This window comes from Schistocerca americana, chromosome 3 (assembly GCF_021461395.2).
Source record: "Schistocerca americana isolate TAMUIC-IGC-003095 chromosome 3, iqSchAmer2.1, whole genome shotgun sequence".
Classification (NCBI taxonomy): Eukaryota; Metazoa; Arthropoda; class Insecta; order Orthoptera; family Acrididae; genus Schistocerca; species Schistocerca americana.
The window spans coordinates 820,654,284-820,676,002 of NC_060121.1; the positions used below are offsets into that span (position 1 = coordinate 820,654,284).

Sequence of the window (21,719 nt, forward strand, 5' to 3'; positions counted from 1 at the left end):
TTTTACATTAAAAAACTTACGAAAGTTCAAACATAATGGAGCTATCATTGACGTAAGCTTTTGCTCTCGACGTCTTACGAGTCCTTGTGTTTTTGTACCAGGTTACTTTCCCCTTACTAACAACATATTCCTGATTTTTGAAAATATCTTAATGGGCGTCAGCAGTGTTTACAGAACTTTTCTTGTCTATTTTATCCTGATTCTTCTATCCTGTGCTCGTATTTTATCGTAGATATGAAATACTTTAATGTATGATATAATCGTAGGATATTTTGAGATAAATAAGCTCTATCGTCCACGAGCATAGAACGCAGGGAGAGAAAACTCATCGTCCAAGGCTTGCGCCACGGGGAGAATAAATGGGTCAGTCGCTACGCAAGCTGTGAATGATAAACTAACCTTACGGGGTACTCATTTTACTAACGTTTGAAGCTCCTCTTCTCGTCCTTCCGTGTTTGTGATTTAAAAATGGGTTGTTTGGGAAATCAGCCTTATGCAAACACAATTAGTATATTTTTGTATTTACCCAGACATGTTTCCACACCAAAGTGTCATATTCTGTTGGTCAAATTTTTATTTCTTAAAATTACGTTGCTAACTGAACTGTATTATTATACATCGATAATAGTTACACTTCTCACTGAGTGTGTTGTCAGAAGTGTTTGCTCAGATCACGTTTCGTCACATTTTGTGTAAGTGCATGTGAGGTGAAGTAGTGAGGGGAAATGCGTGAAAAACTGATTGAAAACAGCGCACTAAATAGCAGTTGATTGAGACACCAACCAGGGCCGCGAAACAGGACGAAAAATTTTGCAGATGACATGCTCCCAAAGAAAAAAAAAGAAAAAACAACGACGAAAACGAGCACTGAAATCGATGTATAGTAATACAGTTCTATTAACGATGTAATTTTTAGAAATAAAAATTTGACCCACTGAAGATGACACATTGGTGTCGAAACATGTCTAGGAAAACATAAAAATATACTAATTGTGTTTGCGTAAGGCTGATTTGCTAAACAACCCAGTTCTTACGGGGCAAGTATGCGCAGTAAAATTGCTGGGCCAGAACAGCAGGATGAAGTGATTTATGGCTAAACGCTTCCCGGATGGACAAACAGAAGAAAGAAAATCGGCATCTAGCTGTTCTTTTCCTTTTTTATTAAGAATGTTTCCTCCTTCTTCACGAGTGTCTTAGGCACAGTATAGTATCCAGAATAAATTTTGACCCTGCAACGGAGTGGGCACATGTTTGAGATTCCGTGGCCAATTAAAACTGTGTGGCGGACTGGAACTCGTAAGTGGGACCTTTGCCTGCCACTGTTTTCTTTTTTTTTTTACCTACTGAGCACACAATCAAAACTCACACCTCACTCTCACAGCTTTACTTCCGTCAGTACATCATGTCCTACATTTCAAACTTCACAGGAGTTGTACGTATTGGCATTCCGTACGGGAATATTGTCTGAGAAGAAAAGATATTAGCGAGACTTGGCTTAGCCACCATCTAAGGGATTGCGTCCATAATGAATTTTTACTCTGCAGCAGAGCGTGTAGTAGTATTAAACTTTGTGGCAGATTAAACATTTGTGACGAACTTTTTTGAAGGCAGGCGATGAGATACTGGCAGACATAAAGCAATGAGGTACATACCCTCTTATGAGACTCTATGCGGTCCGAGTTGAGCTATGTCGTGTGTGAAAGCCTACATAGCGTACGTTTCATATGTACTTCAACCGAATACCTGATGGAAAATTGTGACCATTGACTTTCCGAACAACTGCCTGTTAGTAACAAGTACTATGAGTATTGAGATGTGCTGCTGTTCTTTTAAGGCAGACTGACCTAACTATGTGTGTGTCGGAACCTAGAAATGGGAAAAATATGAATGAAGAAGCTGAGGAGCAAGGGAACAGAATGGAGTCGATATTGCTGGCAGTAAAAGTAAACCAATCGACGAGGATGCTACCATCGTCACTGATAACATACAGGATAAGGAGCATCAGAATGCTCCTGTGAAAGTGGCAGTGGGTATGGGGGTGGGAGGAACCGTTAGTGAGAGCGAAGAATGATCGAGAAACAAGCGAAAATAATTATTCTGAATACTCAGAGATAAAAACGCCACGGCGAATCAATGACCTACAAAGGCTCCAAAAATCCGTGGAAAGTGGATCCAGTAGCGGAACCTCTTCTCCACTGCGACAGTCTACGAAATCTTCATTTCGAAAGTACAAACCGACAACAGTACCTTGATCAAAACAGACAAGGTAAGCAGTACAGAAGCTGAGCAATCCGTACTACTTTCTCGAATATCATAGGACTACAAAAGCGCGCCAATCTCTATGTAGCGTGTCAAAGACTTACATTCTGCAGAAACAGGCTGGAGTGTTTAACATTGCTTTCCAAATAGATGAGAGACAGAGATTCATAGGAGGAATATTAAGGAAATGTAATTCATCCACAAAGGAAGTGCCTTACGAGATGTGGGACCAGTGTGAGATAGAACTGACAGAATAGATAGAGAAGATCCAACGAAAGGTGGTGTCTTTCTCCGCCGGATCATTTACTCGTCGCGAGACCATTACAGAGATACACAACAAACTTAGTTGCCATAGACTGCAAGAGGGGCGTTGTGCATCACGGAGAGGCTTACTACTGAAATTTCGAGTGAGTAATTTCCAGGAATAGTCAGACAATATCTTTCTTACTCCCACATACGTCTCGCGAAATGATCACAGTGAGAAAATTCATAAATTTATAACCAATACAGAGGCTTGCCGACAATCATTCTTCCCGCGTGCCATTCGTGTATGGGAGAGGGAGAGAGAGGGGGGGGGGGGATTTGATAATTGTACGAGAAGTACTCTTCACCACACACCGTCGGGCTGCGTGTGGAGTGTTGATGTAGCTGACCCAACGAATAAAGCCTAACACTGACTTGCGATAGGAACTAACGGTTATCTGACGCAGATTGATTCAGACGATGCATAAAACTGTGTAACAGAAAAACTGCTAAACTTCAGGAAAAAACACGCACACGTTTCCAGGACCATCTGAGTAAAGAAAGATGGAAAGTTTTTACAAATCAGAAGCTTGGAACAAAATAAGCACCATTGGTATACACAGTCATGTTCGACCTTATTTCAAGTAATTTCTATAGCATGAACGGTTCACCTTTAATACATACCAGTACATATAGGACCGATGGCCTCGCTGTTTGGTCTCTTCCCCCAAACAATCCAATCCAATACAGTATATATAGTTCATCTGACCCTAAAAGTTGTTTTAGGTTAACAACCTTTAAACACAAACGTGGCAAATAAGACATTTACACTTACGCTAAAAGATACAGGTATCATTTTCAGTTTTCATTCTTCAGCTCTTTTAATCAGTTGCATTAAGTTTCTAGCAAAACTTTGGGATATAAAACGGCTTGTCAAAAAGACGTTCATTACCGATTTCTTTTCCTTGACTTTTAGCGCTGTCTTAAGGAAGGGTAAAGAAGGATTATAATATTATTAAGACACGCCAAATTTAATGTACTTGACTAAGGAGTGCCTCTTTTCATTATTGCTCCATTTCTCCAAGGAAACATACAATTGAAAGGGAAAGTTCCAACAGTATATTAAAGGATGACGGAGAAGCTCGCCGGTACGTGCATAACTGGAGAGGGAAAAGGAAGGAAATGAAGCTCAATCGGTAGAGCGCAAGCTCACGACACGCAAGCTCCCAGGTTTGGGTCCAGGTCTGGGGCACAGTGTTAATCTGGCAGGAAATTTCAAAAACGGGAGAATAAATCAGCATGGGCCGACCTATACTAGAAGTCGTATTTTCACGAGTGCCAGGTCTAGTCTTAATCATGTCAAAAGTAAGTTGGGAAAATTGTCGGTTTCAGGGAGACACAATAGCTGGACAATAGTCATTAACAATAGGCGAAATTCCGAGATCATAGTATGAAATTCCGAGATGTCCCATTGTCCCAGCTAAAATGCAAAATTTGAGTCTCTCGCATCCTTGGGAGTCCGAGAAACTTGCCCTGCTATCGACTCATCCAGTCCCCCAAGCTACTCTGCTCTCCTCCTACAAATTATGTTTTCTATTTCCAAATGCACTAGCTGCCAGGACCCACTTCGCTTAGTCTATTTATTCTATTCGTTCTTTGAACTGGAAATAACTGTGTAGTTTGTTCATCTCATCACAGTAGCATCTCATTTGTTGAATGTATTAGCTTGGTAATTTGCTTTCGAATGCAAAAGGCGAGTAAGTTTGGTGACTGTCCAACACCTGAACACGCTATATATAGTTGTCCATACGAGAAACACGATTGTTTTAAATTCATTCCACAGCTTTGGAATGTTTGACCTTGTGCTTATCGATAGTATTACAGATAATACCGGAAATGGAAACCTTTTAAGACTGAATGGTACGTTAGTTAAAATGAATGAAATCCGCAGTATGAATAGCGACTCCTTTCCGGATTAATATTTTTTCTTGTGTGATTTTTAAACGCTCTCATCCGAGGACACCGGGAACTCTTATGGAACTGAGCAATCCTGTTGTACGCTTTCGTCTCGGTTCGTCATTGCATCAACGTATTTAAAGAATTTTGTTCCCCTGTTGTCATATTCTGTATCTGCTGATTAGCTTGTACAAATACAATTTTTTTCTTTTTTTGGTTGCAAAAATGGTTCACTTACACGATCATTCTTTGCCTACATAGTTTCACATTGTACGCAGTTAAACTGATTCAGTGAGTTTGTAATCTCCTCTTTACCTCTTTTTATATTAATTTGCCGTATTAGAACATGGTTGGTGGATGGTTAAGAGAGAAAACATAGTTCATTGCAAAATAAATTTGGCCGTTCCCTAATACGAAAATGCGTCTCTTTACTTTATGAATATTGTTCGTCAAATTTAAGCTATGAAAGGATAACAGTACAGGTCATTTTAATTCGTTTATTGGCTTTTTGCTCGTAGCACCCTTGCTAACAATGCGTACATCCAGCCATGCCCTGTTAAGTTAGATGTATTGCACTTTTACATGAATGATTGCCATTGATCTATTGTTTCTCCGAATTAATCTTTCATGTTATAACTGCCCGCGGTAACCTTTCCCAAATAATGATATGTTCCGCACATGGAAGCTACCAACAACGACGTCACCGTTCCTTTCACTGATTTCATATGTAATTACGAGCGTCTACAGGGAATAAATCGAGTGTTTACTCATTATTGCCTTACCAATAGATATAAGACCTCCTAAAACACAATTCATCACCCTAGCAGACAGCTCCAATAATTTTGGTGCGACGCAATTACACGTGACCGTTTCGTAACAAACCCGAACAACGAGTCACTCCTACACTCCTTGCTTCCTACACTCCTAGGTTACTAGTGGGTGACCTCTAGCGCCTTGGCATTGTTGAACTAACTAGCAAGACAATACCCTCCCAAAACAAGGCACATTGAGCTGAGAAAGTTCCACAAAATCAATGATGCCTAAGGCGTACGATTTACTACATCTTATCGCTATCGATAATAGTACCATTCACACGTTATCCTTCTATCTTTACTCCGCTTCACAGCTCATCGGTTAATGAGATTTTTCTGCTCAATATATGTGTCGTTTCCAAGACGTACTGTAGAAAACTACAATATTCGCAAAAGCTCGAGCAGCAGTCTTGATTACATTGGTGTCAAAGGGACACAATGTGATAACTACATTTAGCTGTCCCTACCTATGAGTTTTACGGAACCCACAACACCTGCAAATACCACGCGCAAAATATTCATATTAATCGCTGCCTGCCCGCAAACTATCTGTCTCACAGAAAAAATGAACAGGACCTTATTGTAGGGAATTGGATGTAGTTGAATTTTGTGCAGGAGCACGTCTTCGCTGGAGGTCACAGTTCTTGAGTTATTCAAGGAAAAAGCGTTTAAATGTTTCTTTTGTACGTTTTTCTTGAATAATTCGAAAAATACGGCAACTAGCGTGAACATATCCCGGTACAAAATGTAGCTGTGTTAAATTTCCTACAAACATACACTGTCCATTTTTCAGTAGACTGGCAATATGCGCTTAGCGAGAGAGAGAATATGAATATATTAGTAATGGTATTTGAAGGTGTTGCAGGCTGCAAAAAGCACATAGGTGAGAGCACCTGAATCTCAGTGCCTATTACGACAGTAGCCGGGAGGTAAGTACACTACTGGCCATTAAAATTGCTACACCACGAAGATAACGTGCTACAGGAGCGAAATTTAACCGACAGGAAGAAGATGCTGTGATATGCAAATGATTAGCTTTTCAGAGTATTCACACAAGGTTGGCGCCGGTGGCGACACCTACAACGTGCTGACATGAGAAAAGTATCCAACCGATTTCTCAAACACAAACACCAGTTGACAGGCGTTGCCTGGTGAAACGTTGTTGTGATACCTCGTGCAAGGAGGAGAAATGCGTACCATCACGTTTCCGACTTTGATAAAGCTCGGATAGTAGCGTATAACGATTGCGGTTTATCGTATCGAGACATTAGTATTCGCGATGGTCGAGATCCAATGTCAGGAACATGGAATCGGTGGGATCAGGAGGGTAATACGGAACGCCGTGCTGGACCCCAACGGCCTCGTATCACTAGCAGTCGAGATGACAGGAATCTTCTCCGCACGGCTGTAACGGATCGTGCAGCCACGTCTCGATCCCTGAGTCAACAGACGTTTGCTAGACAACAACCATCTGCACGAACTGTTCGACGACGTTTGCAGCAACATGGACTATCAGCTCGGACGGAGACCATGGCTGCAGTTACCCTTGACGCTGCATCACAGACAGGAGCGCCTGCGATGGTGTACTACGACGAACCTAGGTCCACGAATGGCAAAACGTCATTTTTTTGGGTGAATCCAGGTTCTGTTTACAGCATCATGATGGTCGCATCCGTGTTTGACGACATCGCGGTGAACGTACATTGGAAGCGTGTATTCGTCATCGCCATACTGGCGTATCGCCCGGCATGATGGTATGGGGTGCCATTGGTTACACCTCTCGATCACCTCTTGTTCGCGTTGACGGGACTTTGAACAGTGAACGTTACATTTGAGATGTGTTACGACCCGTGGCTCTACCGTTCATTTGATCCCTGCGAAACCCTACATTTCAGCAGGAGAATGCACGACCGCATGTTGTAGGTCCTGTACGGGCCTTTCTGGGTACATAAAATGTTCGGCTGCTGCCCTGGCCAGCACATGCTCCAGATCTTTCATCCATTTAAGGCGTGTGGTCAATGGTGGCCGAGCAACTGGCTCGTCACAATACGCCAGTCACTACTCTTGATGAAATGTGGTATCGTGTTGAAGCTGCATGGGCAGCTGTACCTGTACAAGCCACCCAAGCTCATTTTGACTCAATGCCTAGGCGTATCAAGGCCGTTATTACGGCCAGAGGTGGTTGTTCTGGGTAATGATTTCTCACGCAAACTGCGTGAAAATGTAACCACGTGTCAGTTATAGTAAAATATATTTGTCCAATGAATACCCGTTTATCATCTGCATTTCTTCTTGGTGTAGCAAGTTTAATGGCCAGTAGTGCATTTTTATGCGTTCTGAGTTTTCATTTGATGATGGCTGTAGCCGAGACATTATAGGAATGAAAATACATGAAACGATCCATAAAGCTTTAGTATAAGGAAAGGTTAAAAAGGAAAATAGTAGTCTCTGCCACGCAATCGACCTACATTGGCTCAACACCTGTGTTGTTTGTATATTACAGCGACTATCGCAAGCAGTCTTCACTGCTTTAATAAACGTTTCTGATTTCGGACAAGTGCAAACACTACCCTGACGGCAAACACGTGTAGCAGACATGCTGCTGAGGTTGCACCCAACAAATGAAAACAAAGGCCACGCTGTGCAGTACCGTGCTTATCAGCCGCTGCCGCCGCAGCGTAGCACAGTGCCAGCACGCGTCACCGCGACTGATTGCCGACTCGCGTGTGCTCCCTGCTCCTACCTGCTTCCCCCGCACCCCGCCGCACATAAGCGCCCCCTCGCCGCGGCAGTGTTATCGCGGGCGCGCTCCGCCGCAAGACCGCCGCGGCAACCAATTTACCAAATCGCTGGCTCCCGCCGCCTGGCTTCATTCGAGCTCACCTCTGACCACTGGTACGTGAAATTTCATCAGCCGCCTTTGTTCGCCGACCGCGGCTACCACTGACGATAAAATGCAACCCGACTTCGTCCAGGAAGATTCCACGTAAATGAAATCTCGTAATACACGCAACCTTGGGTGAGGTATTTCATCTTTTCTTAAATCACTATGAGCGAAGCTGTGGATTATCCAGATTAATTTGTAAGTAGGCTGTTTAGGTTTTTATGTTGGTAACACCACGTGGCGCTCTGTATGAAAATCACTGACTGTGCTATGTGCAGTATGTGGCTGGTTAACACTGTTGGAATATTCGCTATTATAGTGTTGGGCAGTTGGATGTAGACAGCGCGTAACGTTTCGCAGTTGGAGGTGAGCCGCCAGCAGTGGTGGATGTGGGGAGAGAGATGGCGGAGATTTGAGAGCGAATGATCTGGACGTGTGTCCATCAGAGACAGTAAATTTGTAAGACTGGATGTCATGAACTGATATATACTTTGAAGACTATGAAGGTAAATACATTGTTTGTGCTCTATCAAAATCTTTCATTTGCTAACTATGACTATCAGTAGTTAGTGCCTTCAGTAGTTAGAATATTTTATTTAGCCGGCAGTATTGGAGCTCGCTGTATTGCAGTAGTTCGAGTAACGAAGATTTTTGTGAGGTAAGTGATTCGTGGAAGGTATAGGTCATTGTTAGTCATGGCCATTCTTTTGTAGTAATTATTAAAAGTCAGATTGCGTTGCGCTAAAAATATTGCGTGTCAGTTTATTGTTGATCAGGATAAGTAAAGAGCGAAATGTCTGAGTACGTTCAGTTCCACTGAGCTGTTTGAAAATCTAATAACGTAAGGGGTATCCAAGCACAGTAATTCATAAATTTTTCTAAGGGGATGTTTCAAATTATTTACTTCTGTGGCTACATTTACATACACACTCAGCAAGCCACCACACGGTGCATCGCCGTTTCCTCTCTTTTTCTACTCACAAATGGGGCAAGGGACAAACGACCCTCTATATGTCTACATACGAGCCCTAATTTCTCTTGTCTCCATGGTTCGTATTCCAAATGTACGTTAGTGGTAGTAGAGTCGATCTACTGCATGTCTCAACTGCCGATTTTCAAAATTATGTCAGCAATACCTCACGAAAAGATCGTTATCTTACCTCCGAGGATTCCCATCTGATTTCACGAAGCATCTTCGTAATAAGTGCGTCGATGATCGACTTACCTGTTACAAATTTAGCAGCAAGCCGTTCAATTTCTTCGATGTCTTCCTTTATCCTACCTTGCGGAGATCTCACACATTCTATCACTTCTCAAGGATTTGTCGTTTTAGTGTTCTATACGCAGTATCCCTTTTAGATAAGCTACAATTTCCTAAAATTCTGCCGCTGAACCGAAGTGACCATTCCCCACTACCATCCTTACGAGCTTGTTCCATTTCACGTTACTCTGTAAAGTTACTCATGGATAATTAATCGACGGGACTGTGTCAAGCGGCGCATTAATAACGCTCTATTCGAACAAAAAATGGTTCAAATGGCTCTGAGCGCTGTGGGACTCAACTGCTGTGGTCATAAGTCCCCTAGAACTTAGAACTACTTAAACCTAACTAACCTAAGGACATCACACACATCCATGCCCGAGGCAGGATTCGAACCTGCGACCGTAGTGGTCGTGCGGTTCCAGACTGTAGCGCCTTTAACCGCTCGGCCACTCCGGCCGGCTCTATTCGAACATCACGAGATTATTTTTCCTACTCGTTTTCTACATTTCGAGCAAATTGGTGTTCATCACACCAATAGGAAATTTTTCTAAGCCATCTTGTATCCTCCATCACTCACTCACCACTGCATCTTCAGCAAACACCAGAAGACTGCTGCTCACTCTGCCGTCAGATCATTTACGTGTACAGAAAATAAGAACGGTCTATCTCACTTCCTGGGGCACTGCCAACGACTCCCTTGTCTCTGATGAACATTGGCCCATGAGGGCAGTGTACCGTGCTGTGGTACTTAAGAAGTATTCAAGTCAGTCACATACTTCGGAACCTAATCAGTATGCTTGTAAGGCTTACGGATTTTACGGAGCTTACATGAGCTTGATCCATAACGACAGGACAATACAGTATCAGATCGTCAGAAAATGATAATTACATTATATCAACAAAAGGTAAATGCAGTTAATCTCAAGTACAGAAAACTAACAAAACAATATCTACCAATATCTACCACTGACATAAACAAACAAGTTAAAGTGAAACGCATTTTGGAGACGAACCAAGCAGATGGTTAATGTATCGTAAAACTCCAATTTAGCTACACCGCAGAAATGAATTAGGCCAGAACAGTATGTTATTACTTTTAACGTAAATAAGGCCAGGACCGAGGGTAAGTGGCAGCACGTCATCAACAGGGCTAGGCTGCGACCAAGCAAGATAAATAAAAATGTTTATTTACCTCCAGCGAGATGGTGATTGACTGAAGTCATACTTGGCGACGCAGACACGACACGGTGGAAAGATCCCAATTACATAAAAGCATCTTAAGACCGAAGAATTGCTATCTCTCTCTCTCGTCTTGTGGCGGACTGCAAAAGTGTGTGGAAATGAGGAAGTTGACAGCTTTGCTTTCTGCAAAGTGAGGACGATTACACTTTATGTATCGTGGTGACAGATACCAAAGCCATAGTTAATTATTCATCCGGGAATTTTTGCGGGTAAAGAAATTGTGCACGTCGCTCCATCTATAGCGAGTGTGCATTAACCATTCTTTCGACTAGAGAAAGATTAACGTTCTACCGAACGCTGGAATGTTGTGACTGAGTGAATTCAGTGAAGGCCAGAGTAGGGAATTAGAATTTCAGATCCAGCGCAGAGACAACACGACAGATGCCACTTGGTAAAGTACCATCACGCATTAGGCCACTGCAAATGTTGAGTCTAGATTTTGCTGACTCCAGCTTACGTACACTTTGGCCATTGAATATCAAAAGCTCGGATACTAACCTATCCTTACACTGAAAACACGAGAGTTTTTTCATTGGTTCAAAAATCAAATTTATTCTCCACCAAATCAATGCATTGACCAGCTATGACAACGTATATTTAAATGAGCTGATGAGGATTTTTAATAATCATTCTTTCCTGTGATAAAAAATTTTCATGTATAGACAACAATTTTAATAATCATCATTTCAAAATGTGCAAGAATTAAATATTTTGTTATTTTCAGAACTAATTGAACATGATTGTTGTTTATCATTTGACCCCTCAAAGCAGAAGTTGATAAGGTATATGCAGAATAAAAAAGGAAATGGCTGTGTGGTCTTCCTAGAATAGACCCCTAACTTTCACTATTATTAACTCATGTGTTCTAGGTACATGTAAGCAGCATTTCTAATAATTTTTGTTACGATCTGCAGCTGATATTACCTGCCTTACAGGGTCCGGGTCATATTTATTTAGAATGTCTGACGCTCTGGGCTTGATAAGACAGTTAAGATCTTTTGTCCATTTGCACGCTAAGTGGTAAGCTACGTTTGAACTTATTAATACACTCACTGTGCAGATACAAAGGTTGGACGTACAACATACTCATATCTTTATTAACTGCCTGTAGTGGAGTAACATGTCAACTGCTTCCCGGAAATCGTGGAATATGGGAGCTGCCAGCTGCCCTTCAACGCTGGCGTTTTTGTAATGGCAGTGTATGTGGTACAAGTGGGGTTCACACCCTATCCGGTCATTATGATTTATGTTTGTTTAGTTTCAAAAGACCGATGAAGGTGAATTCCACAATGATAACCTAGAATATTCCCCGGCCTTCCAGAACTGTGCTCTGCCTGTAGAGACCTCATCATCAAGGGGGCATATAGCCTTGAAATCGTTTTCTTTTGTTATCAACGTCGACCAGCTCTTAGATTTAATGCCTCAATCTTACTACGACATGCAACTCAACGGAGCTATATTCATCACGCATCATTGTATAAAACATTCTAGGTTTACTTGACATATCAAATCTGGGCACCGACTCCAGTTTTCGACGATATCCTTGACATCTGTGGCTTTAGAAGCCATAATATTCTAGGGCAAGTTTCATTTCATAGTTTTGCTCAGATAGATTAGCCGAGGTGTGACGTAAGGAGTGAGAGACGGGCAAAGACTGTACTGTGTGTACCTGTGATGTAAGAAATTGCTCAAATAATCTGATTGATTGACACCACAAGAGCCAACGCGCCAAAAGTTCATTTATTGATAATTTCATAGAGCATTTCTCAGATTCAATTGTCTGTCATGCTAAGAACCCTCTCAATAGCAAGAGATCTTCCAGTCACTTCAGATATTATTTTAATAATAAATTTCATTAACTTCAGAATAATGATCCACTAAGCACTTTGCTCCCATCAAAAGTGCATGCGAAGCTAAGTGAATCATGCTGAGACGCACGGTCCTGAGACGGACAGACAACTTTGTTTGTGACGGTGGGTGTGGGGGGTACACATGTACAGTTCGATTTATGGGCTGCACGATTAAGACGTAGTGGCCCAGCTTTTTGCATGATCTTATTTAATCGCGACTCGACATGGGAAGCAGAGAAGAACAGATTAGAAATGTAACTTTCGTTTTTGATTGTAATTTCTCCAATTCACTTGGCGGTAAAGACTTGTTAGTGGCTCTAACATTGATATGTGAGACTTTGTAGGCTTCTTTGTCTGTGATAAATAAAAAAGCACCTACCATCCAGAATTGAAATTTGACAGATTAATTCGTAGCTTTGAGAGTCCTAGCCATCTCACTAGTATCTTAGGGCCTCCTCGAGTGCTAGATACGTGCCGAGACAGTTTTAGAAGATACCAAGCTGAAGGTAACTGCAGAATCTCAGTGTTCTGCTCTGATGCGGTAGAATACACATAGGTCCCTCGCTTGTCACGCATTTTCAGAACAAATGGGAACATTTAGTATTACGTTTGGTAAGACATAGCAGGGAATGGGTGAACGAATGAGGAGGGCGTGTACTGCATTGCACACTGCATCCTTCACTTTCCGCTGTTAGTTCAATTACGATCACTCTGAGCCCCGTGTTTAATTCTTTCTTTCTTTGTACCGCCATATCTTCTATCGTCAACTGATTGCCGTGGCTGCTGTCGTGGCGGCTTGGGATTTATTGGCGTGCATCGTTTATAAGATCCCTTGTGAATGCGGAAGGAACTACATCTGTCATTCCAACTACACTCTTACCGAATGCTAGCCGGCCGCGGTGGTCTCGCGGTTCTAGGCGCTCAGCCCGGAGCCGCGCAACTGCTACGGTCGCAGGTTCGAATCCTGCCTCGGGCATGGATGTGTGTGATGTCCTTAGGTTAGTTAGGTTTAAGTAGTTTTAAGTTCTAGGGGACTGATGACCACAGATGTTAAGTCCCATAGTGCTCAGAGCCATTTGAACCATCTTACCGAATGCTAACGCACATTAAAAATCGAGAACTTGGGAGGTAATAAGTTCTTGAACCCAGTATCGTAAATCATTATCATCAGTGTAATTCCCAAAGGCAAGTTCTCTGTGGTAACTCTCCGTGCTCTCCTGTCTTCTGCCATACCCTTCAGATCTGCGTAATTTCCGCTCCTTCAAAATGGTTCAAATGGTTCTGAGCACTATGGGACTCAACAGCTTAGGTCATAAGTCCCCTAGAACTTAGAACTACTTAAACCTAACTAACCTAAGGACATCACACACACCCATGCCCGAGGCAGGATTCGAACCTGCGACCGTAGCAGTCCCGCGGTTCCGGACTGCAGCGCCAGAACCGCTAGACCACCGCGGTCGGCTTTCCGCTCCTTACCTTGTTTCTGTAAACAGGCACTTCCATCTCAAAAAATATTCAGTCTAGTTCTTCTTCCTTTCTCTAATAACTTGCAGCAGTCTTCTCTTCTCACAATTTCAAATGTTCAAATGGCTGTAAGCACTGTGGGACTTAACATCTGAGGTCATTAGTCCCCTAGACTTAGAACTACTTAAACGTAACTAACCTATGGACATCATACACATCCATGCCCGAGGCAGGATTCGAACCTGCGACCATAGCAGCAGCGCGGTCCCGTACTGAAGCGCCTAGAACCGCTCGGTCACAATCGCCGGCTCTCACATTTTTCACTACTCTTTCAATACGTACTCTTCCTATTCAGATGATCCTCTACATGGCCCGCGCAGTTAGCCGTGTGGTCTAACGCACTGCTTTCCGGGCGGAAAGGAGTGCCAGTTCAAAATGGTTCAAATGGCTCTGAGCACTATGACTCAACTGCTGAGGTCAATAGTCCCCTAGAACTTAGAACTAGTTAAACCTAACTAATCTAAGGACATCACAAACATCCATGCCCGAGGCCGGATTCGAACCTGCGACCGTAGCGGTCTTGCGGTTCCAGACTGCAGCGCCTTTAACCGCACGGCCACTTCGGCCGGCGGGAGTGCCAGTTCCTGGCACTAATCCTCCCGGCAGATTAGTGTCGAGGCCCCGTGTGCCGGGCAGTCTATGGATGGTTTTTAAGGCGGTTCTCCATCGGCCTCGGCTAATGATGTCCGGTTCCCTTTATTCCGCCTCAGTTACACTATGTCGGCGATTGCTGCTCAAACACTGTATCCAATTACGCGTACATCACAATTCCTCTACCACGCAAACATTTGGGGATACACTCGTCTAAAATGAGAGATGGGGCCCCTCCACGCCCGCACCAACGTGGTGACCAAACCAAAAGTTCTACTGTCACCTCCGTAAACATGTTAGTTGTCTAGTATGTGGATCACAGGATGCTGGGCTGTGATGTTGTCCGTGCGTCTGGGTAAGGCTACGCATTAACACGGTCCATCAGGTGATAGATAGTGGACGAAACGCGAGTGAGGGTAGCGATTTGAAGAGCAGAGGAAAAAAAAGTGCCATGGCTCGTGCCGTGGGAAAAAAACCTCTGCGACAGTGGGATGGGTAGTAAGAGCAGTAGTGGCTTACTAGCTGCGATAGTTCATGCAAGGTTGGATTTGTTAGTATAGGTATCATGCATCATTACCATGACAAGCGATGGCGATGTGTCCCAGTTGTTGCTGCTGCTGCATTCCTGGAACAATCAAGATCATTATACAGTAGTGGGAGATCGGCCATAGATCATCTCACTGTGTGGGGGATGTGTGGAGCTTGTTTGCATGCAGTGTACGGTACGGCTTCCCTGTGTGGTGCCAGTTATTCGGCAGTGGCGTGAGACGTTCCGAGGGGGCCGAACCGCACAGTAACCCTGGGTTCGGTGTGGGGCGGCGGTGGGGTGAGTGTACTGCTGTAGCCTGTTGTAGGCTTGTGAACCACTGAGGGCTACGGTGGGGAGGAAGCCTCTCCGTCTTTTCTAGGTTCCCAATTCACTACAATACAATACAATACAATACAATCTTCTCCATTCTTCTCCACATTTATATCTGAAATGCTTCTAGGATTTTCTCATCCTCTAGTCTCAGTGCCCATGTTCCTGCCCCATAGAATGCCTCACTCCAGACAAATCACTAGCCAAGTCTTTTCTCAAAGCTTTATCTAGTTTGCTACCTAATAATGTTTCTATCGAATGCCTTCTTCGCTATAGCAGTGCGAGTTTTCACCTCCTGCTAGAATCTCATGTGATCGTAATCTAGTACCAAGATATTTAAATTCTTTCTCTTGGCTGGTAACTTGTTCTGTCTTAATATGTGTCAGTCTCCTCTCTTTGCTGACGACCTTTTTCTTTGCTTTTCCTGTATTGATTCTCATCTCATATTCCACTCATGCAATGTTCAGATCTTTTAGCATTTATTTACAGTTCGTTCACTTTCTGCCACTAATACCACGTCGTCAGTCAATCATACACATTACCACGTCGTCAGTCAATCATATATATTATTTTTTTATTCTCTTTTTCAATCTAAGCCTTTCGCAACACTCTCTTTGAGGTATACGCTGATCAATAAACGGGAGATGCAACAATTTTGTCTAACGCCCCTTCCAATGCTGCTTTCTCCAGATATGGCATCTGCAGTCCTTATTCCTACTTTCTGTTGTAAATATTGGTTCTGTACCAATCGTCTCTAGCTATAATCTACTCCTTTCCTCTTCAAAATATCCATCATCCTGTTCCATTGTACTCTCTCGAAAGCTTTTCCCAAACCAATAAAAAAAAGCATAAATTTCTCTCTCTTTTTCAACGTACCTTTCCCCTAGGATTCTTAACAGGCAAGTAGCATCTATTGTTCCTTTTATTCTTCTAAATCCGAATGATGCCTCCCAAACAATATATCAAATATGCCATATAGTCCTCCAATCAGCAGTCTGAGCAATACTTTAGAATGAGAAATAAGACTGATACTACTCTTTGATAAAACTAAAATGTCATCACACACTTCTACATTACTAAGCTGAGCATTTTGGCCTCGAGGAGTCAACAGGGACCGAACTACCACCGTGTCATCCTCTGCCAATGGCGTTACTTGGATGTGGTATGGAGAGGCACCGCCCTCTCAGCCGCTGTTGGCTTTCTAGATCTTGGAGTCGCTACTTCTCTCTCAGGTAGCTCTTCAGTTGGTATTATGAGTCTTAGTGCACTCCTGTGAGCTTGTAAATCCTTGGGTGAAATCACACATTTTCGCGTGAAAAAGTGGCTAGTCTGGCCTCTGGAGATAGCGGAATTTATGCATACGGACTTCCAAATCACAGTAAAAAGGCGATTTAACCGTGCAATACTACCACTCTTGTTTTTCGAACAGTGTTTGTTTCGCATATGACGTCACTGTACCAGCGTAGCGTGGAGAAATGACGCGGGCGTCTTTGTGAAGAGCTTACAGAGCACTACTGGGACCCAAAACAGAATATAATCATATTTTCTGTAACATGGTCGTCTGTGGGAATTCTAGAATTGTCACTTTTGCTATAACTCATTGATTCTGAGAATGTATAGTGACTCTAAAGTCTGTCAAAATCTATATTTCATAGGAATTACACAAAACTTAATGTCTGTGAAATAGCTCACGTGCGCTTTGACTATATTACTTTGATACCGAAATGGAATGCATATTTCGTTATAAAAATATGTACTTTTTAGATTGTTAGGATGAATATGGATGCAAATATTTTGATTAAAAGATCAAAAATTACGGCTTCACTCTGATTAAATACATGATCCTCAACGAATTATACATGAAAAATGTTGTTCTTCTGTCAAAACCGAAGGCTAAGAATCTCAGACAGAAAAAAGTAATCATAACAATCGAGGAAAACTGTTGAATAGCAACAAACAGAAGCAGGAGAAAAATCTAAATTATTATTTCAAACTGTAGGAACGATGTTTAAATATCAGTATTTCCTATCGCTCTCATCAATGTTACATGTGCGGAATCGCAGGAAATGATTGCTACGAATGAAAGTTTTGTAACAAGTACCTTCTAGGTCAGTATCGTGAAATTACAGGAGGGGGCGAGTGCCCACTCTCGCTAAATAAATAATGAAAGGTGTTGTGTGACATGAGTCGTAAACATGCTCGGAATTACAGAGAGCGAAAGTCACAGGTGCTTCGAACATAATCCAACGAGCTTAAAAAGATTAGTGTTTAGCAAATACGTGAGCTATAGCGCGTCGCAAAGGAAATGAAGTAAAAGGCGCGAAAAGTATTAGGTACATGGAGCATACGTCAGTCAAAACCTATGATTTATCTGTTCTGTAACCGTTGCAATAGTGTAATTATTCAATGACAAGAGAATCATAATTGAATTACATGTTAGTAGGAGACATTTGTCATGATTTTATCCCGACGTTTTCACGAAAAATCTAGGCTGCAGACCCAAACTGCCCGGAGGAGTGTTCTTTATTTTTTATCTTCTTTAACTCATTGATACGAGTCGGGACATCAACCTGCTTCTCTCTCGTGGCGCTGCAGCCTCTTTGCTGTAACTCATCTCTCTGGTTCAGTCGCATACGTCAAAAATAATTGCTATTGCCCTGTAACGGGGACGCCTCTGAATTACGATAGTAGCTGTCGGTCCCGAAAATCTGGAACCCGGAGAGCGTTCGACAGTCTAAGCGAGGAAATGTTTGCGGCTTTGCCATAAAAACAAACGACGCGCGCGTCGGCGAGCGAAAGTGGCCCGGGGCGTTGTGAGCGCGGAATGCCACACAGTGGCCGCTTTCAGCGCCCCCTCAGAAGGCGGGTAAACACTTTTACAGGAGACCGCATCGCTCCCCCCCACCCCCCCCCCCCCCGCCCTCGCCCCTTACCGCGTCGCTCCTCTGCCGTAACTACAGCACACCGCAGCAGAGCAACGCGCTGCTGCGCCGGCCTACACGTCACAGATCTCTGCAGACGGGACGTCGCTTTGTGAGACGGCCTTTACCTCGCCCGCCAGACGCGAGGGCGGTCTTATTTCTAGACGGCCGCTGTTGCTCCCACCACCCTCTCTGCTCCGGCATTAGCAGCTTGTCTTCTTTCCAGCACTGCTTAGCAGCCGTCGCCTTTGTTTGCCAGCGGCTCTAAATGCGAAGAGGCTGCAAAAAAGAGAGACACAGACAGAAAGACAGGCACAAAAAGAAAACGAAAAAAATGTTAACTTGAGAGGGGGGGGGGGGAGGAGGAGGGAAGGTGCCTGGGAACAAGGAAACACAATGGTGGAACGAGTTGCTGCTTGAGACACTTTGTTTCGCAAGTTCGGTGTCTGTGAAAGGACAGATACGCTCTTTTGACACATGCGCATTACCCATGAAGTTTGTAGCTGGTGTAAGTATATCTCCAACTGCACTGGTGGAAAAAAATCGCAAAACCAGAAAATAATTAATGTAGGTTAATGGAAATTCGGGAATAGATTTGTCCAGGTAACATATTTAAGTAAATGATGACTAAGTGACAACCTCAGCTGCCGACAGGTGTTGTTGTTATACCTCGATGTGGACAGCTGAAAATGTGTGCCCCGACCGGGACTCGAACCCGGGATCTCCTACTTACATGGCAGACGCTCTATCCATCTGAGCCACCGAGGACACAGATGAATAGCGCGACTGCAGGGACTTACCCCTTGCACGCTTCCCGTGAGACTCACATTCCCAACGGTCCACAATTCTACATATGTATTGTACCTTATGGACATTTGCCCACCTACTCATTACTCGCGCACAGGTTGCCCAAACTTTTACGGGAATCGCCAAAGCGTGCGCGAGTAATGAGTGGGTGGGCAAACGTCCATAAGATACAATACATATGTAGAATTGTGGACAGTTGGGAATGTGAGTCTGACGGGAAGCGTGCAAGGGATATGTCCCTGCAGTCGCGCTATTCATCTGTGTCCTCGGTGGCTCAGATGGATAGAGCGTCTGCCATGTAAGCAGGAGATCCCGGGTTCGAGTCCCGGACGGGGCACACATTTTCAGCTGTCCACATCGAGGTATAACAACAACACCTGTCGGCAGCTGAGGTTGTCACTTAGTCATCATTTATTCCAGGGAAAAGCTGCACAGTCATCAACAGTAACTGTTCTTTCGAAAACAAGTTACTGTCTTCATATATACATATTTAAATGATGAACAGTGCAAGATCACAGGCTACGTTATTGCGAGGTTTCTAAAATAAGAAGGGATGAGTATGTCGGAAATCACTTCGTGCGTTGTCATGTTAGTGGTGGTGGTGGTTAGTGTTTAACGTCCCGTCGACAACGAGATCATTAGAGACGGAGTGCAAGCTCGGGTTAGGGAAGGATTGGGAAGGAAATCGGCCTTGCCCTTTCAAAGGAACCATCCCGGCATTTGCCTGAAACGATTTAGGAAAATCTCGGAAAACCTAAATCAGGATGGCCGGAGACGGGATTGAACCGTCGTCCTCCCGAATGCGAGTCCAGTGTGCTAACCACTGCGCCACCTCGCTCGGTCGTTGTCATGTTGTCGATGACAATGCCCCAGGAAGTGAACGCGCATGCATTGTGTTCTACAGGTGCCGGATGACAGTTTGTGGGATGGAGTTCGATGCCTGTTGTACTTGCTCGGTCAATATGGGGACAGTTAATGCTGTTTGTGGATGGCGCTGGTGTTGTCGTCCGATGACGTCCCGTGTGTGCTCAACTGGAGACTAATCTGGTGATGGAGCAAGCCAAGATAACATGTCGACATTCTGTAGAGCATCTTGAGTTTCATCGCTGTCCTGTTGGAAAAGACTCCCTAGAATGCTGTTCGTGAATGGCAGCGCAACAGGTCGAATCATCAGGTAGACGTACAATTTTACAGTAAGGTTGTTGTGACATAACCACGAGAGACCCCTTGCGGCCATATGAAATAGTACCCCAGACGGTAACTCCAGCTGTAGGTACAGTGTGTCTAGCAAGCAGCCGCGCGTGGTAGCCGCGTGGTCTTGGGCGTCTTGGCACGGTTCGCGCGCCTCCCTTCGTCGGAGGTTCGAGTCCTCCCTCGGGCATGGGTGAGTGTGTTGTCCTTAGTGTAAGTTAGGTTAAGTTAGATTAATTAGTGTGCAGGCCTAGGGACGGATGACCTCTGCAATTTGGTCCCACTGTCCTTATCACAAATTTCCAAATTTCTAGCAAGCAGACAGGTTGGGTGGAAGTCCTCAACTGGACTCCTCCTAACCAACACACGGACGTCATTGGTAACGAGGCAGAACTATCTTTCCTCAAAACACACAACAGACCTCCACTCCGCTCTCCCATGAGCTTCCGCTTGACGCTACTTAAGTCGCAGCTTGTGTAGTTCGGGGTCAGAGGAATGTACGTTACAGCGCTTCTGTCTCGGAGCTGTCCTTCAAGTACCCGATTTACATTTCACTGTGTTACTGTGCTGCCAGGTTGCTGCTGCAGATGTTGTACGGTGCTACAGAGCCATGCGCCAAACACTATGGTCTTCTTAAAGGACATCATAGACGCCGTTGACTGTATAAAATATTTATTGTTACTATTGCAATTTCGGCCTTATGGCCATTTTCAAGTAACTCTGCAAAGTTACATTCTGTCAGAATATAAAACTATCTGACATGAGTACATGTCGTCGTCAAAATGCATCCTTTTCACTGTGAGAGTCGCACAAGATCTGATCTTAGTTAATTATCTCAATTTTTACCACAGAGTGTAATAGATTTGGAAAATTCTAGAGTTTCATACACCTGTAAGTCATTAACGACAATGTTCACTTTATGTTTCTGTTTCTATTAGAAAATTGGCAAATTGAATACCTAGGCAGAGCAGGCTTTGTCGTTTAGTATTTTTATATAGTAATACCGGCTGGCTATAATTAAACTGTAGCTACTCACAGAGGTCCACCATAGGCTGCTGCTATCGTATGGCAGCGAAACTTGGTAGATAGTCTAACGCGTTAATGCGGAACCGATTTACGCTGGAGAACAATTAGTTCCCATTTTGGCCTCCAGGTGCAAATCTGGCTCTGTGATTGCAAGAAAGATGAATAGAAATGTTACCGCATGTAATGAATTAGGAATAGGACGTGGTCAGAAAAAGTCAAATAATTGATGAAAGCATAATGTTGATGTTGTATCCACGGACCCAACCAACCAACTAACTCGCGCACGCGCG

General features: G+C 43.6%; 2 non-coding genes across 2 annotated transcripts; one reads left to right on the forward strand and one right to left on the reverse strand.

The window, feature by feature from the left end:
- Positions 1 to 19,099: 19,099 nt before the first annotated feature.
- Positions 19,100 to 19,173, reverse strand: Trnat-ugu. The gene has a single exon. It is a non-coding gene; the product is annotated as a tRNA-Thr (tRNA).
- Positions 19,174 to 19,475: 302 nt separating this feature from the next.
- On the forward strand, positions 19,476 to 19,549 carry Trnat-ugu. The gene has a single exon. It is a non-coding gene; the product is annotated as a tRNA-Thr (tRNA).
- Positions 19,550 to 21,719: the final 2,170 nt, after the last annotated feature.